The 15,336-nt window shown below is 37.4% G+C and overlaps 1 non-coding gene across 1 annotated transcript; it reads left to right on the plus strand.

Moving 5' to 3' along the window:
- The first annotated feature begins 2,449 nt into the window (after positions 1–2,449).
- Positions 2,450–2,521, plus strand: TRNAE-UUC (transfer RNA glutamic acid (anticodon UUC)). Its single transcript has one exon. It is a non-coding gene; the product is annotated as a tRNA-Glu (tRNA).
- The last annotated feature ends 12,815 nt before the right edge of the window (positions 2,522–15,336 follow it).

Consider the following 15,336-nt stretch of genomic DNA (forward strand, 5'->3'; position numbering starts at 1 on the left):
TCGTCGCTCCCACGGTACCTTTTGAAGGTTTCCCCCTCGTCAACAAAAAAGAAAAAAGAGCCCTGTGACAGACGGACGAAAATCGTTTATTTATCTATTAAGGTGCATATTATCCAATTCATAAAAATATGGCATTCTTATTATCATAATAATCATGTAAGCTTGTTGAGAGAAATATTATAATTCTAACCAAAACTTGTACTGAGAATGTGGTGCATGAAATGCGAAATGGAGACATACCGTATTGTGAACGCGGTTTCATTATGAGGATCTTGCCTCTACTACTGGCTTCTATATAAAATGGAGAATATAGTGGTATCACTTTCTAATCTGGATATGACAGGTTTAGCACTATCAATTCATTTCTGTTCCTTTGCCGTGCAAAGATGGGGTGTTTGAGTAAGAAAATCCGTCTGTTACAGGGTTGTAGCCAAAATTTTCGGAACGGAATTGAATAATGGTCCAAAAAAGAATGTGTTAAAATCTTTTTAATACTTTTTCTTTACTAAATACATCGATAAAACGTTGATTTATTTAATTAGTATCATATTTTTATTATTATTATATAGATTATTTAGTATATTTTAAAGGAATAAAATAAAAAAATTACGTCGATAAAACGTAATCGAAATTTATTGTTTTCTACCGTGCGGGAAACCGTGTCCATGAGTGGGATAGTAATGGGTTCCTAACAAGTTCTTAAAATATAAACCTTTATTTCCATCAACCCGATCAAAAAATAACGCTGTCTTATCATAGCCCCACCCAAGGTTTCCCGGTGTCGTGGGTGCCATGAACATACACAAAGAGGAACCCAACACCACCCAGACTCGTAAAATAATATCTAAATTCATCGTCCAGATATTTTATTAGCCGGAGATCAAACTGGGTACCCTTAGCGCGCCACGCGGGTCGTCAAAACAGAAAACTCACTCAATGCTCGAATCGAGCTGTTGACAAAATGGTAGGGCCTAGCGTCTTTTGCAAGGCTTAGATCCAACATGCACTGTTATGAAACTGTAATGCCACCGCACTTCATGTATGAAATGAACACAATTTAATTAAGCACTATGTTGCTGTCTTTATACGGATTTATAACGTTGTTAATGTGACTTTATTTGCATTGAAATAATCATTTTGGTTATTTCAATACATTTTGCAAGAAATCCTTAAACGAACTAAGCTTATGTACTGTACAGTCACGAGCATAAATGACTATGGGCACATTAGCAAATATATCTGACTCAAGAACGAGTTCAGTAATAGCTGCCTGCCAGAACGCAGCAAAAATATCTGACATTAATAGGCAGCAAAAATATGTGATGGTAATATTACCTTATAACCTTGACAAACTAGGCAAATTACTTAAAAGGGCAAACAGTTAAGGTGGTAGACCCTTTGTGGTTCGACTCCGGCGGCACCACCACGGCAGCCACTTACCATCAGGTGGACTGCATGCTAGTCTGCTACTCCCATATTTTAAAAAGGACATCAGTTGACCATGGAAGGCAACCTGTATTTTTACCACGCTTTTATTAGCTTGTATTTGTATATAACGGAATATTTGAACTCGATTTTACCCACTTTTTAAGGTCCGAATAATTTCAAATTTTGAACTCTTATGAAGAACCGATGACAATACGTCGTCAGGATTACGATTTTCTTTGTGCGATTTTAGTGTGTTTTTTTTTATTTTTAAACTATTTTCTATTTAACTTATTAACTATTTTAACTATAGCAGGCTCCGCACATACTTGAAGTTTGATCGCTTTGATGTACGCTCGAAAAACCGACACCGAATGGCAAAGTGCAAATATTTGAAGCAAGCTTTGAACAAATACTTAAAAACCCGTTCTTGACAGTATTTAAATATGTGCTCATCAACCCATTACTGTCCCACTGCTGGGCACGGGTCTCCTCTCAGAATGAGAAGGATTAGGCCATAGTCCACCGCGCTGACCAAGTGCGTATTGGTAGACTTCACATACCTTTAAGATTTTTATTTCTCAGATATGCAGGTTTCCTCACGATGTTTTCCTTCACCGTTTAAGCAAGTGATAATTAATTTCTAATACGCACATAAATTTGAAAATCAGAGGTGCGTGCCTGGGATTTGAACCTCGGACCCCTCGATCGAGAGGGGTTCTTAACCACTAGGCTATCACTGCACTTTTTAAACTATCTGTTGAAATATGTGTTTAAATGCTTGTAATATGTCTGGCACGGGGTTAACGGAGAGCGCCCCTGCCACGCCACTGAAAAGTTTGTCGAGCCATAGATAGATGGCGCTCGGTACCTTCATAGTTGCTAAGCTACAAAATATTTTGCGGCATTATAATACTAGACTAGAATTGTTGTTAAAGTTATTGAAATATATATATTATTGTACAATATTGTCTGAAGACAGTCATACTCGTACCAATACATGTTTTTGACTGAATTTGTTATATCCCGTATGGTCTAGTGGCTAGGATACCTGGCTTTCAGCCAGGAGGCTCGGGTTCGATTCCCGGTACGGGAAACGTCGCTCTGCGTACATTTTTTATTATAAATATATTTAATGGTTTTCTAGTCCTTTTATTTTTATCTGTACGTAAATGTCACACGAGAACTTTGTTCTTCCACTGTTGATTCTCCGAGCCATACGAACAACTGAGTAATAATTTAATTTTTTGACATTCCAGTATAAGACATTTATTTTAAATAATATAGGAGTAGCAGACGAGCATGCAGTCCACCTGATGGTAAATGGCTACTGCCGCCCATGGACATCTGTAATCAACCCCAGATAGGATTAGATATTCCTATCAGAGGTCGGCCACTAAGCTGGAACGCCTCGGAAAAGTCTGTCTCCCTTACCACACCCTTCAAACCGGAACACAGCAGCGCCTAACACTGCTGTTATTAGGTAGAAATAGGTGTGGCGGTGGTGCCGCTGGAGTCGAACCACAAAGGGTTCTTCCACCTTCCTGAAGAAAACAGCTAGTCACCTTATTGTACTCAAGGGTATACGGCCGGTCAAAGTGGTTAATAGGTGAGGCTATTGAGTAGTTGATTTCAAAGTAGAAAAAAACTAGAAGGAGTAGGAGGAGAAGTAGTAGTAGGAGGTCTATTACATTTGGGGTCAGGTAAAGATGTCGATGAACAGTTACAACTTTATATTTTATATCTTATATACCTTATACTCGTATATAAAATTCTCGTGTCACAATGTTAGTTACCGTACTCCTCCGAAACGGCTTTACCGATTTTCGCCAAATTTTATATGCATATTCAGTAGGTCTGAGAATCGGCTACTATCTATTTTTCATACCCCTAAGTGATAAGGGTTGTTCACCCTTAACATTTTTTTATTTATATGGCAACATAACGTTTGCCGGGTCAGCTAGTATAATATAGGAATAGCAGAGATGGGTAATTACCATCACCATATTCCTACCTGAGGTCGACAGATGCGCCGCTACCCCTGAGGACTAAGCTGGAACGCCTCGGAAAAGTGTGTCTTCCTTTCCACACCCTTCAAACCGGAACACAGTAGTGCTTGACACTACTGTTAATAGGCAGAAATAGGTATGGAGGCAGAAATAAATTGTTTGTATCTAAAAGCATAAGAAATTGACTATTTATGAGGCCTACGAGAAATCGAGTCATGACGCAAAAACCGTAATGTTCTATACATTTTGCTCGAAAACAGAGAGACTAACCGCAAATCAAATTACAAGAGCCACGTGAGCAGAGATCATATCTGACATGACCATACGTTTAGTTTTAAACAGGACTATCCTATTTTAGGGTTCCGTACCTAAAGGGTAAAAACGGAACCCTGTTACAAAATTTTCGCTGTCTGTCCATCTGTCACTTGGCTCCGTCTCCTGAACACATATACACACATAGACACACACAGATATACACATTCTTCATTTTTTATTATTTTAAATTTTAAAAATAATTTTAAAAATAAATTGGGGTCGTTTAAAAAACGCTATTTTTCGGCGTTTTTAGCTTTATCTATTAAACCGATCTTTATCTATGAATGAATTTATTTATTTACATTGATAACTAATACAAAAAAATAAAAATTTGGTGGTATCGAACCCTCCGTGAGCGAGTTCTACTTGCACTTGGCTGATTATATCAATCAGAATCACAACTTTATTCCTAAAGTAATTGCTATAAATAAACCGATGTCCCGTTTCGAAGAAAGAATAAATGGTCACATTAATCATATCGGACCACGAATATAAGCTGCCAAAGTGTCTATTAAGCTCTGGCCTCTCCTTTGAGGTGTCAATTGGTGCCCTTAGGAATTTTCAAGTAGGGCTTTGTTACGTTGGAGGAAGATATGCGAAATGATAACTGAATTTATGTTTGTTATATCAATTAGGGTGGGTTGCATCGTAAGCCCGTAAAGTTATATATAACAATAACTTTGACGGTAGCGATGGAATGTGACCATTCAGTGTTGCACCAACTTAGTTATCACTAGCTGACCCGGCAAAAGTTGTGTTGCCATATAAATAAAAAAATGTTAAGGGTGAACAACCCTTATCACTTGGGGTATGAAAAATAGATAGTAGCCGATTCTCAGACCTACTGAATAGGCATATAAAATTTGGTGAAAATCGGTAAAGCCGTTTCGGAGGAGTACGGTAAATAACATTGTGACACGAGAATATTATATATAAGATTAATGTCATTTGTATCGCTGTCACTACAATTTTTAGTCGTCGTTGACAGATACGGAACTTGACAAATACAAGAAATTTAACGCATCGAAATATACGGTTAATGTTAAGTGTTAGTTATAACGTAGTTAGAACCTCAAATAAAATGGTGCAACTAATTATTTTTTAAACCTTGGATTTGACGGTTGGATAGGCTTATGTAAACGTTAAAGTTATATGTTGCAACCCATCCTTTGTTTTATTTAGTTACTTATTAGATTAGAGATATGTAACTTCTGATTAGAGTTCCCGGGTTCAAACCTCCAATGTTATGTCTATATTCAATATAGCGGTGACAATTTTGTGAAGAGATTTTTTGAAAGAAGATTCGAAGTGCAGTCTACCAATGTGCACTTGCAGAATAATAATTAGAACAAGGCGAATTATCCCAAGACTTCCGTCATTCAAGGATCTAGGTTCGATTCCCGATATAATAAATTTAGATTTCTCTGAATCTGGATGTGGGCGTAGGTATTACTGGGTGTCCCTGGTATGGTAATCGTTTACGATTTACTATGAGTTGGACTGTGTGCTCGTCGGCCACAGATGCGCCACTACCCCTGAGGACTAAGCTGGAACGCCTCGGAAAAGTCTATCTCCCTTACCACACCCTTTAAACCGGAACACAGCAGCGCCTAACACTGCTGTTATTCGGTAGAAATAGGTGTGGCGCTGGTGCCACCGGAATCGAACCACAAAGGGTTCTACCACCCTCGTAGGGTTCTACGATCTTTAAAATATTTTTATAACCCAACCACCCGCGGGTTTTTGCGACACAGCGCAAATATCAATTTTTACATAATTCTTCCGCCTTGCGTACACGAAATTACAATTTTGAGGCCAAAACGAATTTTAATATCGAACCCTGTATCAACATCTCTGTCGTGTTAATTTACTTCCTACATGTTTGAGTAAATATAAAGATTTTTTAAATTGATATACAAAATGTGCTGTCTCCGTTTGGTAAGTTCTGTTGTCTAAATAGTATCCAAGTTTTATCTGAGATTGTCCACTTATCCATTGTGGATAAGTTCGACTTATAGTTTAATGAGCTTTTGCCCGCGGCTTCGCTCGCGTTACGAAGTAATTTCATCCCCTATTTTATCCTCTTGGGGCTAGAATTGATCAAAATCCTTTCTTAGCGGATGCCTACGTCATAACATCTACCTGCATGCCAAATTTCAGCCCGATCCGTTAAGTACAAACCTATTGTATTGTATTCAGTATTTAAATTTACTCCTTTTTAATTTAAATTTCAAGTATTTAATAGTTGTGGAATATTCTTAAATCTAAGCACAGACCTAAACAAATACAGGTCTGTGAATCTAAGAGAAGAAAAGTTGAAGGTAATAGAATCATTTATGCCTCAACTCCCGCGACATCACCGCCACACCTATTTCTGCTTAAAAACAGCAGCGTTAAGCGCTGCTGTGTTCTGGTTTTAAGTGTGTAGTAAGGGAAACACTTTTCCGAGGCATTCCAGGGTAGTCCTCAGGGGTAGCGGCGCATCTGTGGGCGACCTCGTGAAGGACTTAATCTTATCTGCACTTGATTACAGATAGGTCGCAAAAGCTACTTACCATCAGGTAGAGTGCTTATTTGGTACTGCATTATTATAAAAATACACTAGCTGATCCGGCAAACATTGCGTTGCCATATAAATAAAAAAAAATTGAGGGTGGACAACCCTTATCACTTAAGGGTGTGATAAATAGATAGTAGCCGATTCTCAGACCTACTGAATATGCATATAAAATTTGGTGAAAATCGGTAAAGCCGTTTCGGAGGAGTACGGTAACTAACATTGTGACACAAGAATTTTATATATAAGAAGACTAATACACATTGTATAAATAAATACTATTTTAGTCGGCCACGGTACGCGTCTGACACGGTCTATGTCTGTGACCTCGTCCGTATAACCACGTTAAATCAACAACTTCAACATGTGCCAATATTCAAACACGTAGCAATGCACGCTTTGAATATGCGAAACAAGCTTTGAAACGTGACGTCATCTCGTTTGCATTTTTTACCACTTTACCCGCATGCGGGTGTCGCGGCACCGGGACACTGCTCTAGTTCAATCATGTTTCTTTTTCCTTTTGCACAGGACATTGGACATATCTTTTGTAGCGTTTGAAGTAGCTAACGAGCGTGCATTTTGTCTGAAATAGACTTTATGGATATTCCTCATAAAATATTGCTCCTATTTCAAAAAGGAGCGTTATTGCATACTTTTTTTATTTTCTAACCTAACGATTAGGCAGACATGCTACCTGATAGAAAGTAGTCAACGCCGCCTATGGACATTTGCAATACCAGAGGAGTTGCCAATGCATCGTCGGCTTTGTATGAGAGCTCTGTTTTGAAGAGCCCCATGTCATAGCGCTCCGGGAATGCCTCAGGAGGAAGCTCATTCCACATCTCACACATATTACTTCTTAAATATTACGTATCGGGTAGACTTAAAGGTTACCTTTCGTGATTAGACGTAGGGGGCACCAGCGCCACAACTATTTCTGTACCATAACAGCAGTGTTAAACGATTCTGTATTCTGATTTCTGATGATAACATTATGCGACCACACATACAGCTGTCCTTCCCGGGGTTTGCTGGTCGGTTCGAGCTCCCACTCTTACCGCCCGCAACCCCGGAAGGCCCCTTTTAGTCGCCTCTTTCGACAGGCAGGAGATACCATAGCCCTATTCTAGTCTCGGGACTACAGGAAAGTTAACAAACGTTACCTAACAAAACATCTTATTTCAAAAAGAACTCTATTACTCACCATCAACCCATTACTTTCTCTCCTCTCAAAATGAGAAGGATTGGGCCATAGTCCACCGCGCTGGCCAAGTGCGAATTGGTAGACTTCACATACCTTATGAAAACTTTTTTTAAAGATTTCTCTGGTATACAGGTTTCCTCACGTTGTTTTTCTTTACCGTTTAAGCAAGTGATAATTAATTTCTAATACGCACATAGCTTTGAAAAATCAGAGATGCGTACCTAGGATTTGAACCTCGGACCCCTCGATCAAGAGGCCGAATTTCTTAACCACTGCGCCCTATTACTATTAAAGAATAATTCCCTTTGCAAGTCTAAAATAGATTTCAGTTCATAAACCGGTGTGATTTTCTGCGCGTATTTTATCTTTCATATCTGTAGAACTTTAAAATGATACCAATGGGGTTTTCGGAATTCAAAAGGCCTGGTTACCTAGTTTCCTACTTGTTCTAGTTTATGAGTTCAGCTCAGTTTAGGTGCGTTTATAGAGAAGTTGAATTTAAAATGGATTCCCTTTTTATAAGGTCCAAATTCAAGTTTCATTTATTGAAAATTGATTCATATACGACTTGACCTGAGAAGCGGTTTTTTGACACAAACTACCATCGCTTCAGGATATAGGACAATGGAGGCTACAGATACTAAGATAGTTGTCTTATTTATGTAATTCACGCCTTTCCACCGAAACTTAAGAACTACTTCACGCTAGAAATATATGTGACGATAGTTTTTTTTTTTATAATATGAGAGTAGCAGACGAGCATGCAGTCCACCTGATGGTAAGTGGCTACTGCCGCCCATGGACATCTGTAATCAACCCCAGATAGGATTAGATATTCCTACCTGAGGTCGGCCACAGATGCGCCGCTACCCCTGAGGACTAAGCTGGAACGCCTAGGAAAAGTCTGTCTCCCTTACCACACCCTTCAAACCGGAACACAGCAGCGCCTAACACTGCTGTTATTAGGTAGAAATAGGTGTGGCGGTGGTGCCGCCGGAGTCGAACAACAAAGGGTTCTACCACCTTCAAAAGTACCTCGCTTGTTGGACCATAGTAAGTATTTAGACTAAGATATTAACTAAATTTACAACCTCCCTAGATTGAAGTAGATTTATTGTTAAACTAATCAAACAATTATTGATTTTTGTGTTTTTTTTTATCTACCTACTCAAAATTGGTAAGTCTATAAACGCACCCTAATTTTCAAGTGAAAATAACCTGAATATATTATTATCTTTAGAACGGATACGTACTTGAACGTAACTGTTTATGGAACACGTCAAATTTACCAATGAATAATAGTTTTGTTAAATTTGAAGGTGGTTAAACCCTTTGTGCTTCGACTCTGGCTGCACCACCACCACACCTATTTCTTCTTAATAACGGCAGTGTTAAGCGCTGTTGTGTTCTGCTTTGAAGGGTGTGGTAAGATAGAAATAAGATATAGGGGAGACTGGGGACACTTGATCCTTACGGGAGACTAGGTACACTGGATTTACAGAGCTTCTGTGAACACTATATGATTTAAGTGTGGCAACATGGGTTGTCTATGATACGTTATAACTTTCTAAAGTTGGTACTCTTGGCCAAATAGATATTTAAGCAGATTGCGGATAATTGTTTGTTTCGTGTCGCAGGAAAATATTTTTCGTAAGTTTTCATTTTGATTAAATAATTGGTTAGTAAACTTATTTTGGGTAAGTATCACTTTTAAACTATTCATTACATATGTTTTTAAACGTCTGCTTTATAGAATAGTGTTAATAGTAGTAGATTTTTTTACAATAACTTTTATAACCACAGTATAGCTAGGGTACACATGGTACACTTTCTTATGGGAGATATGATCCCACCGGATCAAGCGTCCATTAATGTTTATTTTTTAATAATTTCAGGATTCAATATGCCTAGAGTATGCCGTTTTTACCCTTTGAGTATGGAACTCTAATAAAAGGTACTCTGTGGTACAGAAATTCTTAACCATTCAAAGGCATGTAAGAATTCCTACGCAGTTTCTTAGCTTACGTAGTCTCGAGGAGGCTTTCATCGTTGCTAATTAACTTCAGGCTTCTACGAGCTTGTTGGGTATTTCTCTATAGCACAGACCTCTGTGTTCCAAAGGTAATGGAAGGCTATAGATGGTTGCTTTCTTGATATACTCTGGTAGGCTTTTAAATGCATTCTGTATTGTGAAAATGATACAATTTTAACGTTTAAGATTTACCACATCACCTATTTCTGCCTAATAACAGCAGTGTTAGGCGCTGCTGTGTTCCGTTTTGAAGGGTGTGGTAAGGGAGACATACTTTTCCGAGGCGTTCCAGCTTAGTCCTCAGGGGTAGTGGCGCATCTGTGGCCGACCTCAGGTAGGAATCTCCTATCTGGGGTTGATTACAGATATCCATGGGTGGCAGTAGCCACTTACCATCAGGTGGACTGCATGCTCGTCTGCTACTCCTATATTATAAAAAAAATGTTTAAGATTTAGTGAAAGCTTAGTGGTATGGATTTCAGTATTTCACACTGTGATTCGAGGTTCGAATTCCAGGGCACTTTGCTTAGTACTTTTTTTGTAGGCTTGGTGGTTTTATTATTAACGTGTAAGAAATTATTTATCAGTTGCTTCAAAGGTCAAGGAGAATATGTTTTTATTCAGGTGTGTTGAAAGGTGGTAGAGCTGATATGGTTAAAAATCGTATCACTAATAAGTTTCGTTTGCTAGTCCAATCTTTTAAAAAGTTAACCAACCCGCATGTGCCTAGCGTGATGGACTATGGTCTATTTTGTTTTTTTTTTTTTTCGATCAGTGCGATTACTCATGCATTAAATCGCATGTAATAAAAATTAATAACCTTTTGAGAATATTGGTTTACAATGACCTTTTTGATAAAGATATATTTTCAATTTTAAGCATAGATTAGTAAAGATACTTCGCCGCCTTGAAATTGAATGAAGCCACAAACAGCTTATTTTAGTAAGTTCTTTTTTTGAATCCTTGACAAATAAAAACATTTTTAGAGATTATTTACGAATATATAACTAATTTACGTAATAATTACGTAATTTACGTAATAATTAAATAATTATTTCAACTATTTTAGGGATATATTAGCACGGAGACGTGGCAAAACTTTTTTACGCAACTATTTCAACTCTCAAAACTGAATACATTTTCTTGTTAGGAGTGTAATCTTTACTAATCTATGATTTTAGGTATGAAAATAATAAAAAATGAATGACCAAATACTCGTAGTTTGGCGTTATGTATGCCCGCACTTAGAATATATTTCGCTGAGTGCCCGCGAGCGGCGATGGCCGTTACCGAAGCCTTTGCGATCGCTTATTGAGTTAGGTATGAGACCGTCTGCCTCATCGATAGAACTTAGTGCCTTTACGTAGACGTTGCTTCAAAGTCAAATACAAATCTCATTACGGCCCGCGTGGCGGAGCGGTCACCGGTCTGACGCGCAAAGGTTTCCGGGTTCGATCCCCGGTCGGACAAGTATCAGAATGATTAATTTAGATAAATCTGGGTCTGGATGTTTGTGTATCTTTGTGTGTGTCCATGCACCCACGATACAGCGTTCTGGTGTGTAGAAAGTGTAGAAAGAGTTTACTTATTTATTATTTATTTATTTACTCAAAATTGATTCATATCTATCAGGACTCTTAACATATTTAAGAATTCTAGAAACGTGTTTCGTTGTGGCGAAGAACCGAAAAAGAAACTAAGTGCAGCTTTTTATTGGTATAATCATTTTGAATAATAATTATAAATTTTCTAGATAGAAAATTCACAATAACAAGTCATGATGGTTTCTCCCTGTTTGATTAATTATAGATTTAAAATGCTTTAAAACGCTAAAAGGTTAATCAGTGTAGATTCAACTTACACTGATGATGCTCCGTTTTGGACCGAAACACGTGTTGGTGGTGGTATGTATGGTGGTGTATATATTTTTATAAGAAGCTTGAAGCTTGAAGGAGGTTGGCGCATACGGCTTGCTTTAAAATATTCCATTATACTCGTACATATTGGTAGCGGATTGTTACAGAGTAGTTTCTATCCTTACTTTTAATAATTTTTATTTAATCCTTTTTCAAGGAATACCAAAAATAACAAATGTTACTAAAATAATTATTATTTTGCTCATTATGTTACTTACGTCAAGATAATCCAGATTAGTCCACAAAATTTTGAGTCTTCTTTCTAATATGGTGCTACATCAAAATTTGCCAGTCTTATGGTATTGAGCTGAATATGATGGATGGTCGCAGAATCGCTAACTTTGAATGGAGCCGATCAATCTTTTGAACAATCTCCTAATAATTCCGTTATCTAGATAAAGTATAATGCCGTTGATGAGGTTTGAAGATAAGTCTTCATGCTTCATAAAGGCAAGATAGAGAATATAAACAAGATAGATAATATGTTAGATAATAAGGCGTCTAATTGTTAAGTTTTTATCTGTTCGGGTCAGCACAATGATACGATCCTTTTTTATTTTATGAGCATGCAGTAGAACTATTGGTAAGTGGCGTCTGCTGAACATAGAATTCTGTAATCAATCTCAGATGAGATTAGATCCCTACTTGAGTTCGGCCGTAGCGCCGCTACCCCTGAGGACTTAGCTCGGAAAAGTATGTCACACTTACAACACTCTTCAAACCAGAACACAGCACCGCTTACCACTGCTTATTATGCAGAATTAGATGTTACAAGCTCCACAGAATACCAGCGTTTTAGGTGACTAAGCTTACCTGAAACATTAAAGCTGAGTGGGAGACCTTTTCGGTCAGAAAAAATAATATAATATTTTTTGTATGCAATTTTCTATTTGTGTTTATTGTATATTTTTCGAATATTAAATTGACGAATTTTCTTTATTTCTTTCTTTCTAGTGATGGTGCTCCGGAGTCGAACAAAAATTTTATAACTTTCACAACGTGACGTCAACGTCTCATTAGCTTCATTCCAATGAAATCGCAAGCAATAACTAGGCAAGAAAGTTGCCACTTTGTCTTAAAATGTGGTTAAAAATGGATTATAACTAGATATGTAGAACCCTTTGTGGTTCGACTCCGGCACCACCACCACCACACCTATTTCTACCTAATAACAGTAGTGTTAGGCGCTGCTGTGTTCCGGTTTGAAGGGTGTGGTAAGGGAGACAGACTTTTCCGAGGCGTTCCAGCTTAGTCCTCAGGGGTAGCGGCGTATCTGTGGCCGACCTCAGGTAGGAATATCTAATCCTATCTAGGGTTGATTACAGATGTCCATGGGCGGCAGTAGCCACTTACCATCAGGTGGACTGCATGCTCGTCTGCTACTTTTATATTATAAAAAAAAAAATATATGTACACTCTACACATACCACGTTTCATCATTTTATTTTATAACCCTAAATAAAGCAAAAAGCCCTTTTCATATCAGGACAGGCTCCAAAATATCGGTCCAATTAGTACCATACGTCATATGTGACATGTTACCTTGAAACTTTCAATACGAACACAGTGTGATCGATGTTGGCTTGACCGCTCTCCACGAAATGACCGATCAATCTTGTAATAGCTTTTATGGATAGAAATCTGTTTTATCCCGCGGCTTCGTTCGTGTAGACTAGTGGTCGGCAACCTTTTGTGCAAAATGTGCTACATATTTTTTAATATGGTAAAAACGGGTTTCATTTCAAACGCTTTCAAAACACATAGCCCCACACTAAGATTCACTGGGTGCTATGGATACACATAGAGACAAATACACAAACACACAGACCCAGAAACAGAAACCTAAATTCATCATTTAGCATGCCAACCTCTGCGCATCAGTCCGGTGAACGCTCCGCCACGCGGGTCGTCAAAAAATCGGCGAAAAAAAGTACCATTTATAAATTTCGATTATCATCTTTCATGAATCGTTGGGTCGCGTGTTTTTGACCTCCGATATATACTATTTTTTATCTAAATGTTTTCCTAAGGAACAAATGAAAATTACTACTATTGCTACTTGTTTAAATAATTTTCTAGCTATTTTTTTTTTTTTTTTTATAATATAAGAGTAGCAAACGAGCATGCAGTCCACCTGATGGTAAGTGGCTACTGCCGCCCATGGACATCTATAATAAACCCCAGATAGGATTAGATATTCCTACCTGAGGTCGGCCACAGATGCGCCGCTACCCCTGAGGAGTAAGCTGGAATGCCTCGGAAAAGTCTTTCTCCCTTACCACACCCTTCAAACCGGAACACAGCAGCGCCTTACACTGCTGTTATTAGGTAGAAATAAATATGAGGCGACCACCTTAGTCTTTAAGTAATAAAAATATGTAATGGGCTTCAGATAGAACCACTGGTTTATACGAAGCTGGTTATCTATATGTTGCAATTATCACTTCTGGGGGATACTACTATCTCTTAAAACAATATTATTTTAATCGTATTTTTACTTTCTTTGCAGGAAATTTAACTATTTAAGCAAAATATGACAATTTCAGTTGGTTTTATACAATGGATAAGCGAAAAATTAATAAGGGTTTAAGTTTGTTCAACTGTGTATGACGGAAGATTTTAATGTTTTAAAGAGGAAATATCTTTTTTCTGAACTATGATGGTTTTTAAAATATGGTGGTAGCCCCCCCCCTGATGTAGGCTGGTGTCCTACTTATGATCTGCTCTTCTGAATTCTATCTGTTGAAATAAATAAGTTATATTTTATTTTTATAAATTTCCCCCAAAATAAAAGCCACAACATCAACTTTACTAACCTCGTAATGTAGTTAGTCCCGAGTGTGTTCAGTTTGTGGAATAGTGATGTACCTACACAGGTACAATATAGATTTAAATGTAATGCTTAAGAAAAGTAATGTAATTGTGTATTACATTTTAATTTGATAGCCGAACTGCGAATTTAACCTTCACTGTAAGGAATGTTAACTAGAATAAGAATATTGAATTGGCCAAGTAACTAGTTGTAAGAAGCTATTGTAATGTAGATCTAAGAGAGTACAAAGGATATTAGGAATAGGAAATATTAGTAATAAAGGAATATTAGGAATATATGGATTATTAGGAATTATGGTACTGACTGCAAACGGGCTAAGACAGTTTTTATTTACGAATCTCCCAATACTTTTGACATCAGATACCGAAAGTAAAATAATTTATAAAGAAAGTAGCTTTTAGTCCACTTGTAACGATCCGTTTATTTGAATAATATAACTTCAATGGCTTCAAATACTTTTAAACGTACGGAATACTATCAAAAATATCGAATAACTAGTAATTAATAATATAAACCACAATAAGTACATAATAATAATTATAATATATCATAACCAAGGGATCATAATCTTATTCCAGTATAGATTGTAAACCAAGCATTTTTTAAGTTAAGATTAAAACTACTTCGCAACAATCCGCTACAAATATGTGTGATGTTATATATATTTTAAACCATGCAGTATGTACCACCCTCCCTCCCATAACAGATGCGTGCAGATGCAAAAAATAAAAATATACACCACCATACATACCACCACCAACACGTGTTTCACTCCAAAACGGAGCATCATCAGGGTAAGTTGACTCTACGACGGTTAATCGTTAAGTTAATCTTAACTAGAGCATCTTACATACTGTTACAACATCTAGCAATACAAACATTTTTTTATTAGCCTATCATTCGTTCTCTTTTGTGTTAAAACTTATACAAAAGACGCAATATTGGATTACACTTATGGTACAAATATTTGTTGTAACAGGGACAAAATGTTACTAAATGTACCGGTACATTTATTACGTTCACAACCCTACACATTACTAAC

Source organism: Epargyreus clarus, unplaced genomic scaffold (assembly GCF_041222505.1).
Source record: "Epargyreus clarus isolate Ecla_fem2 unplaced genomic scaffold, WU_Ecla_fem_2.2 ptg000032l, whole genome shotgun sequence".
Taxonomy (NCBI): Eukaryota; Metazoa; Arthropoda; class Insecta; order Lepidoptera; family Hesperiidae; genus Epargyreus; species Epargyreus clarus.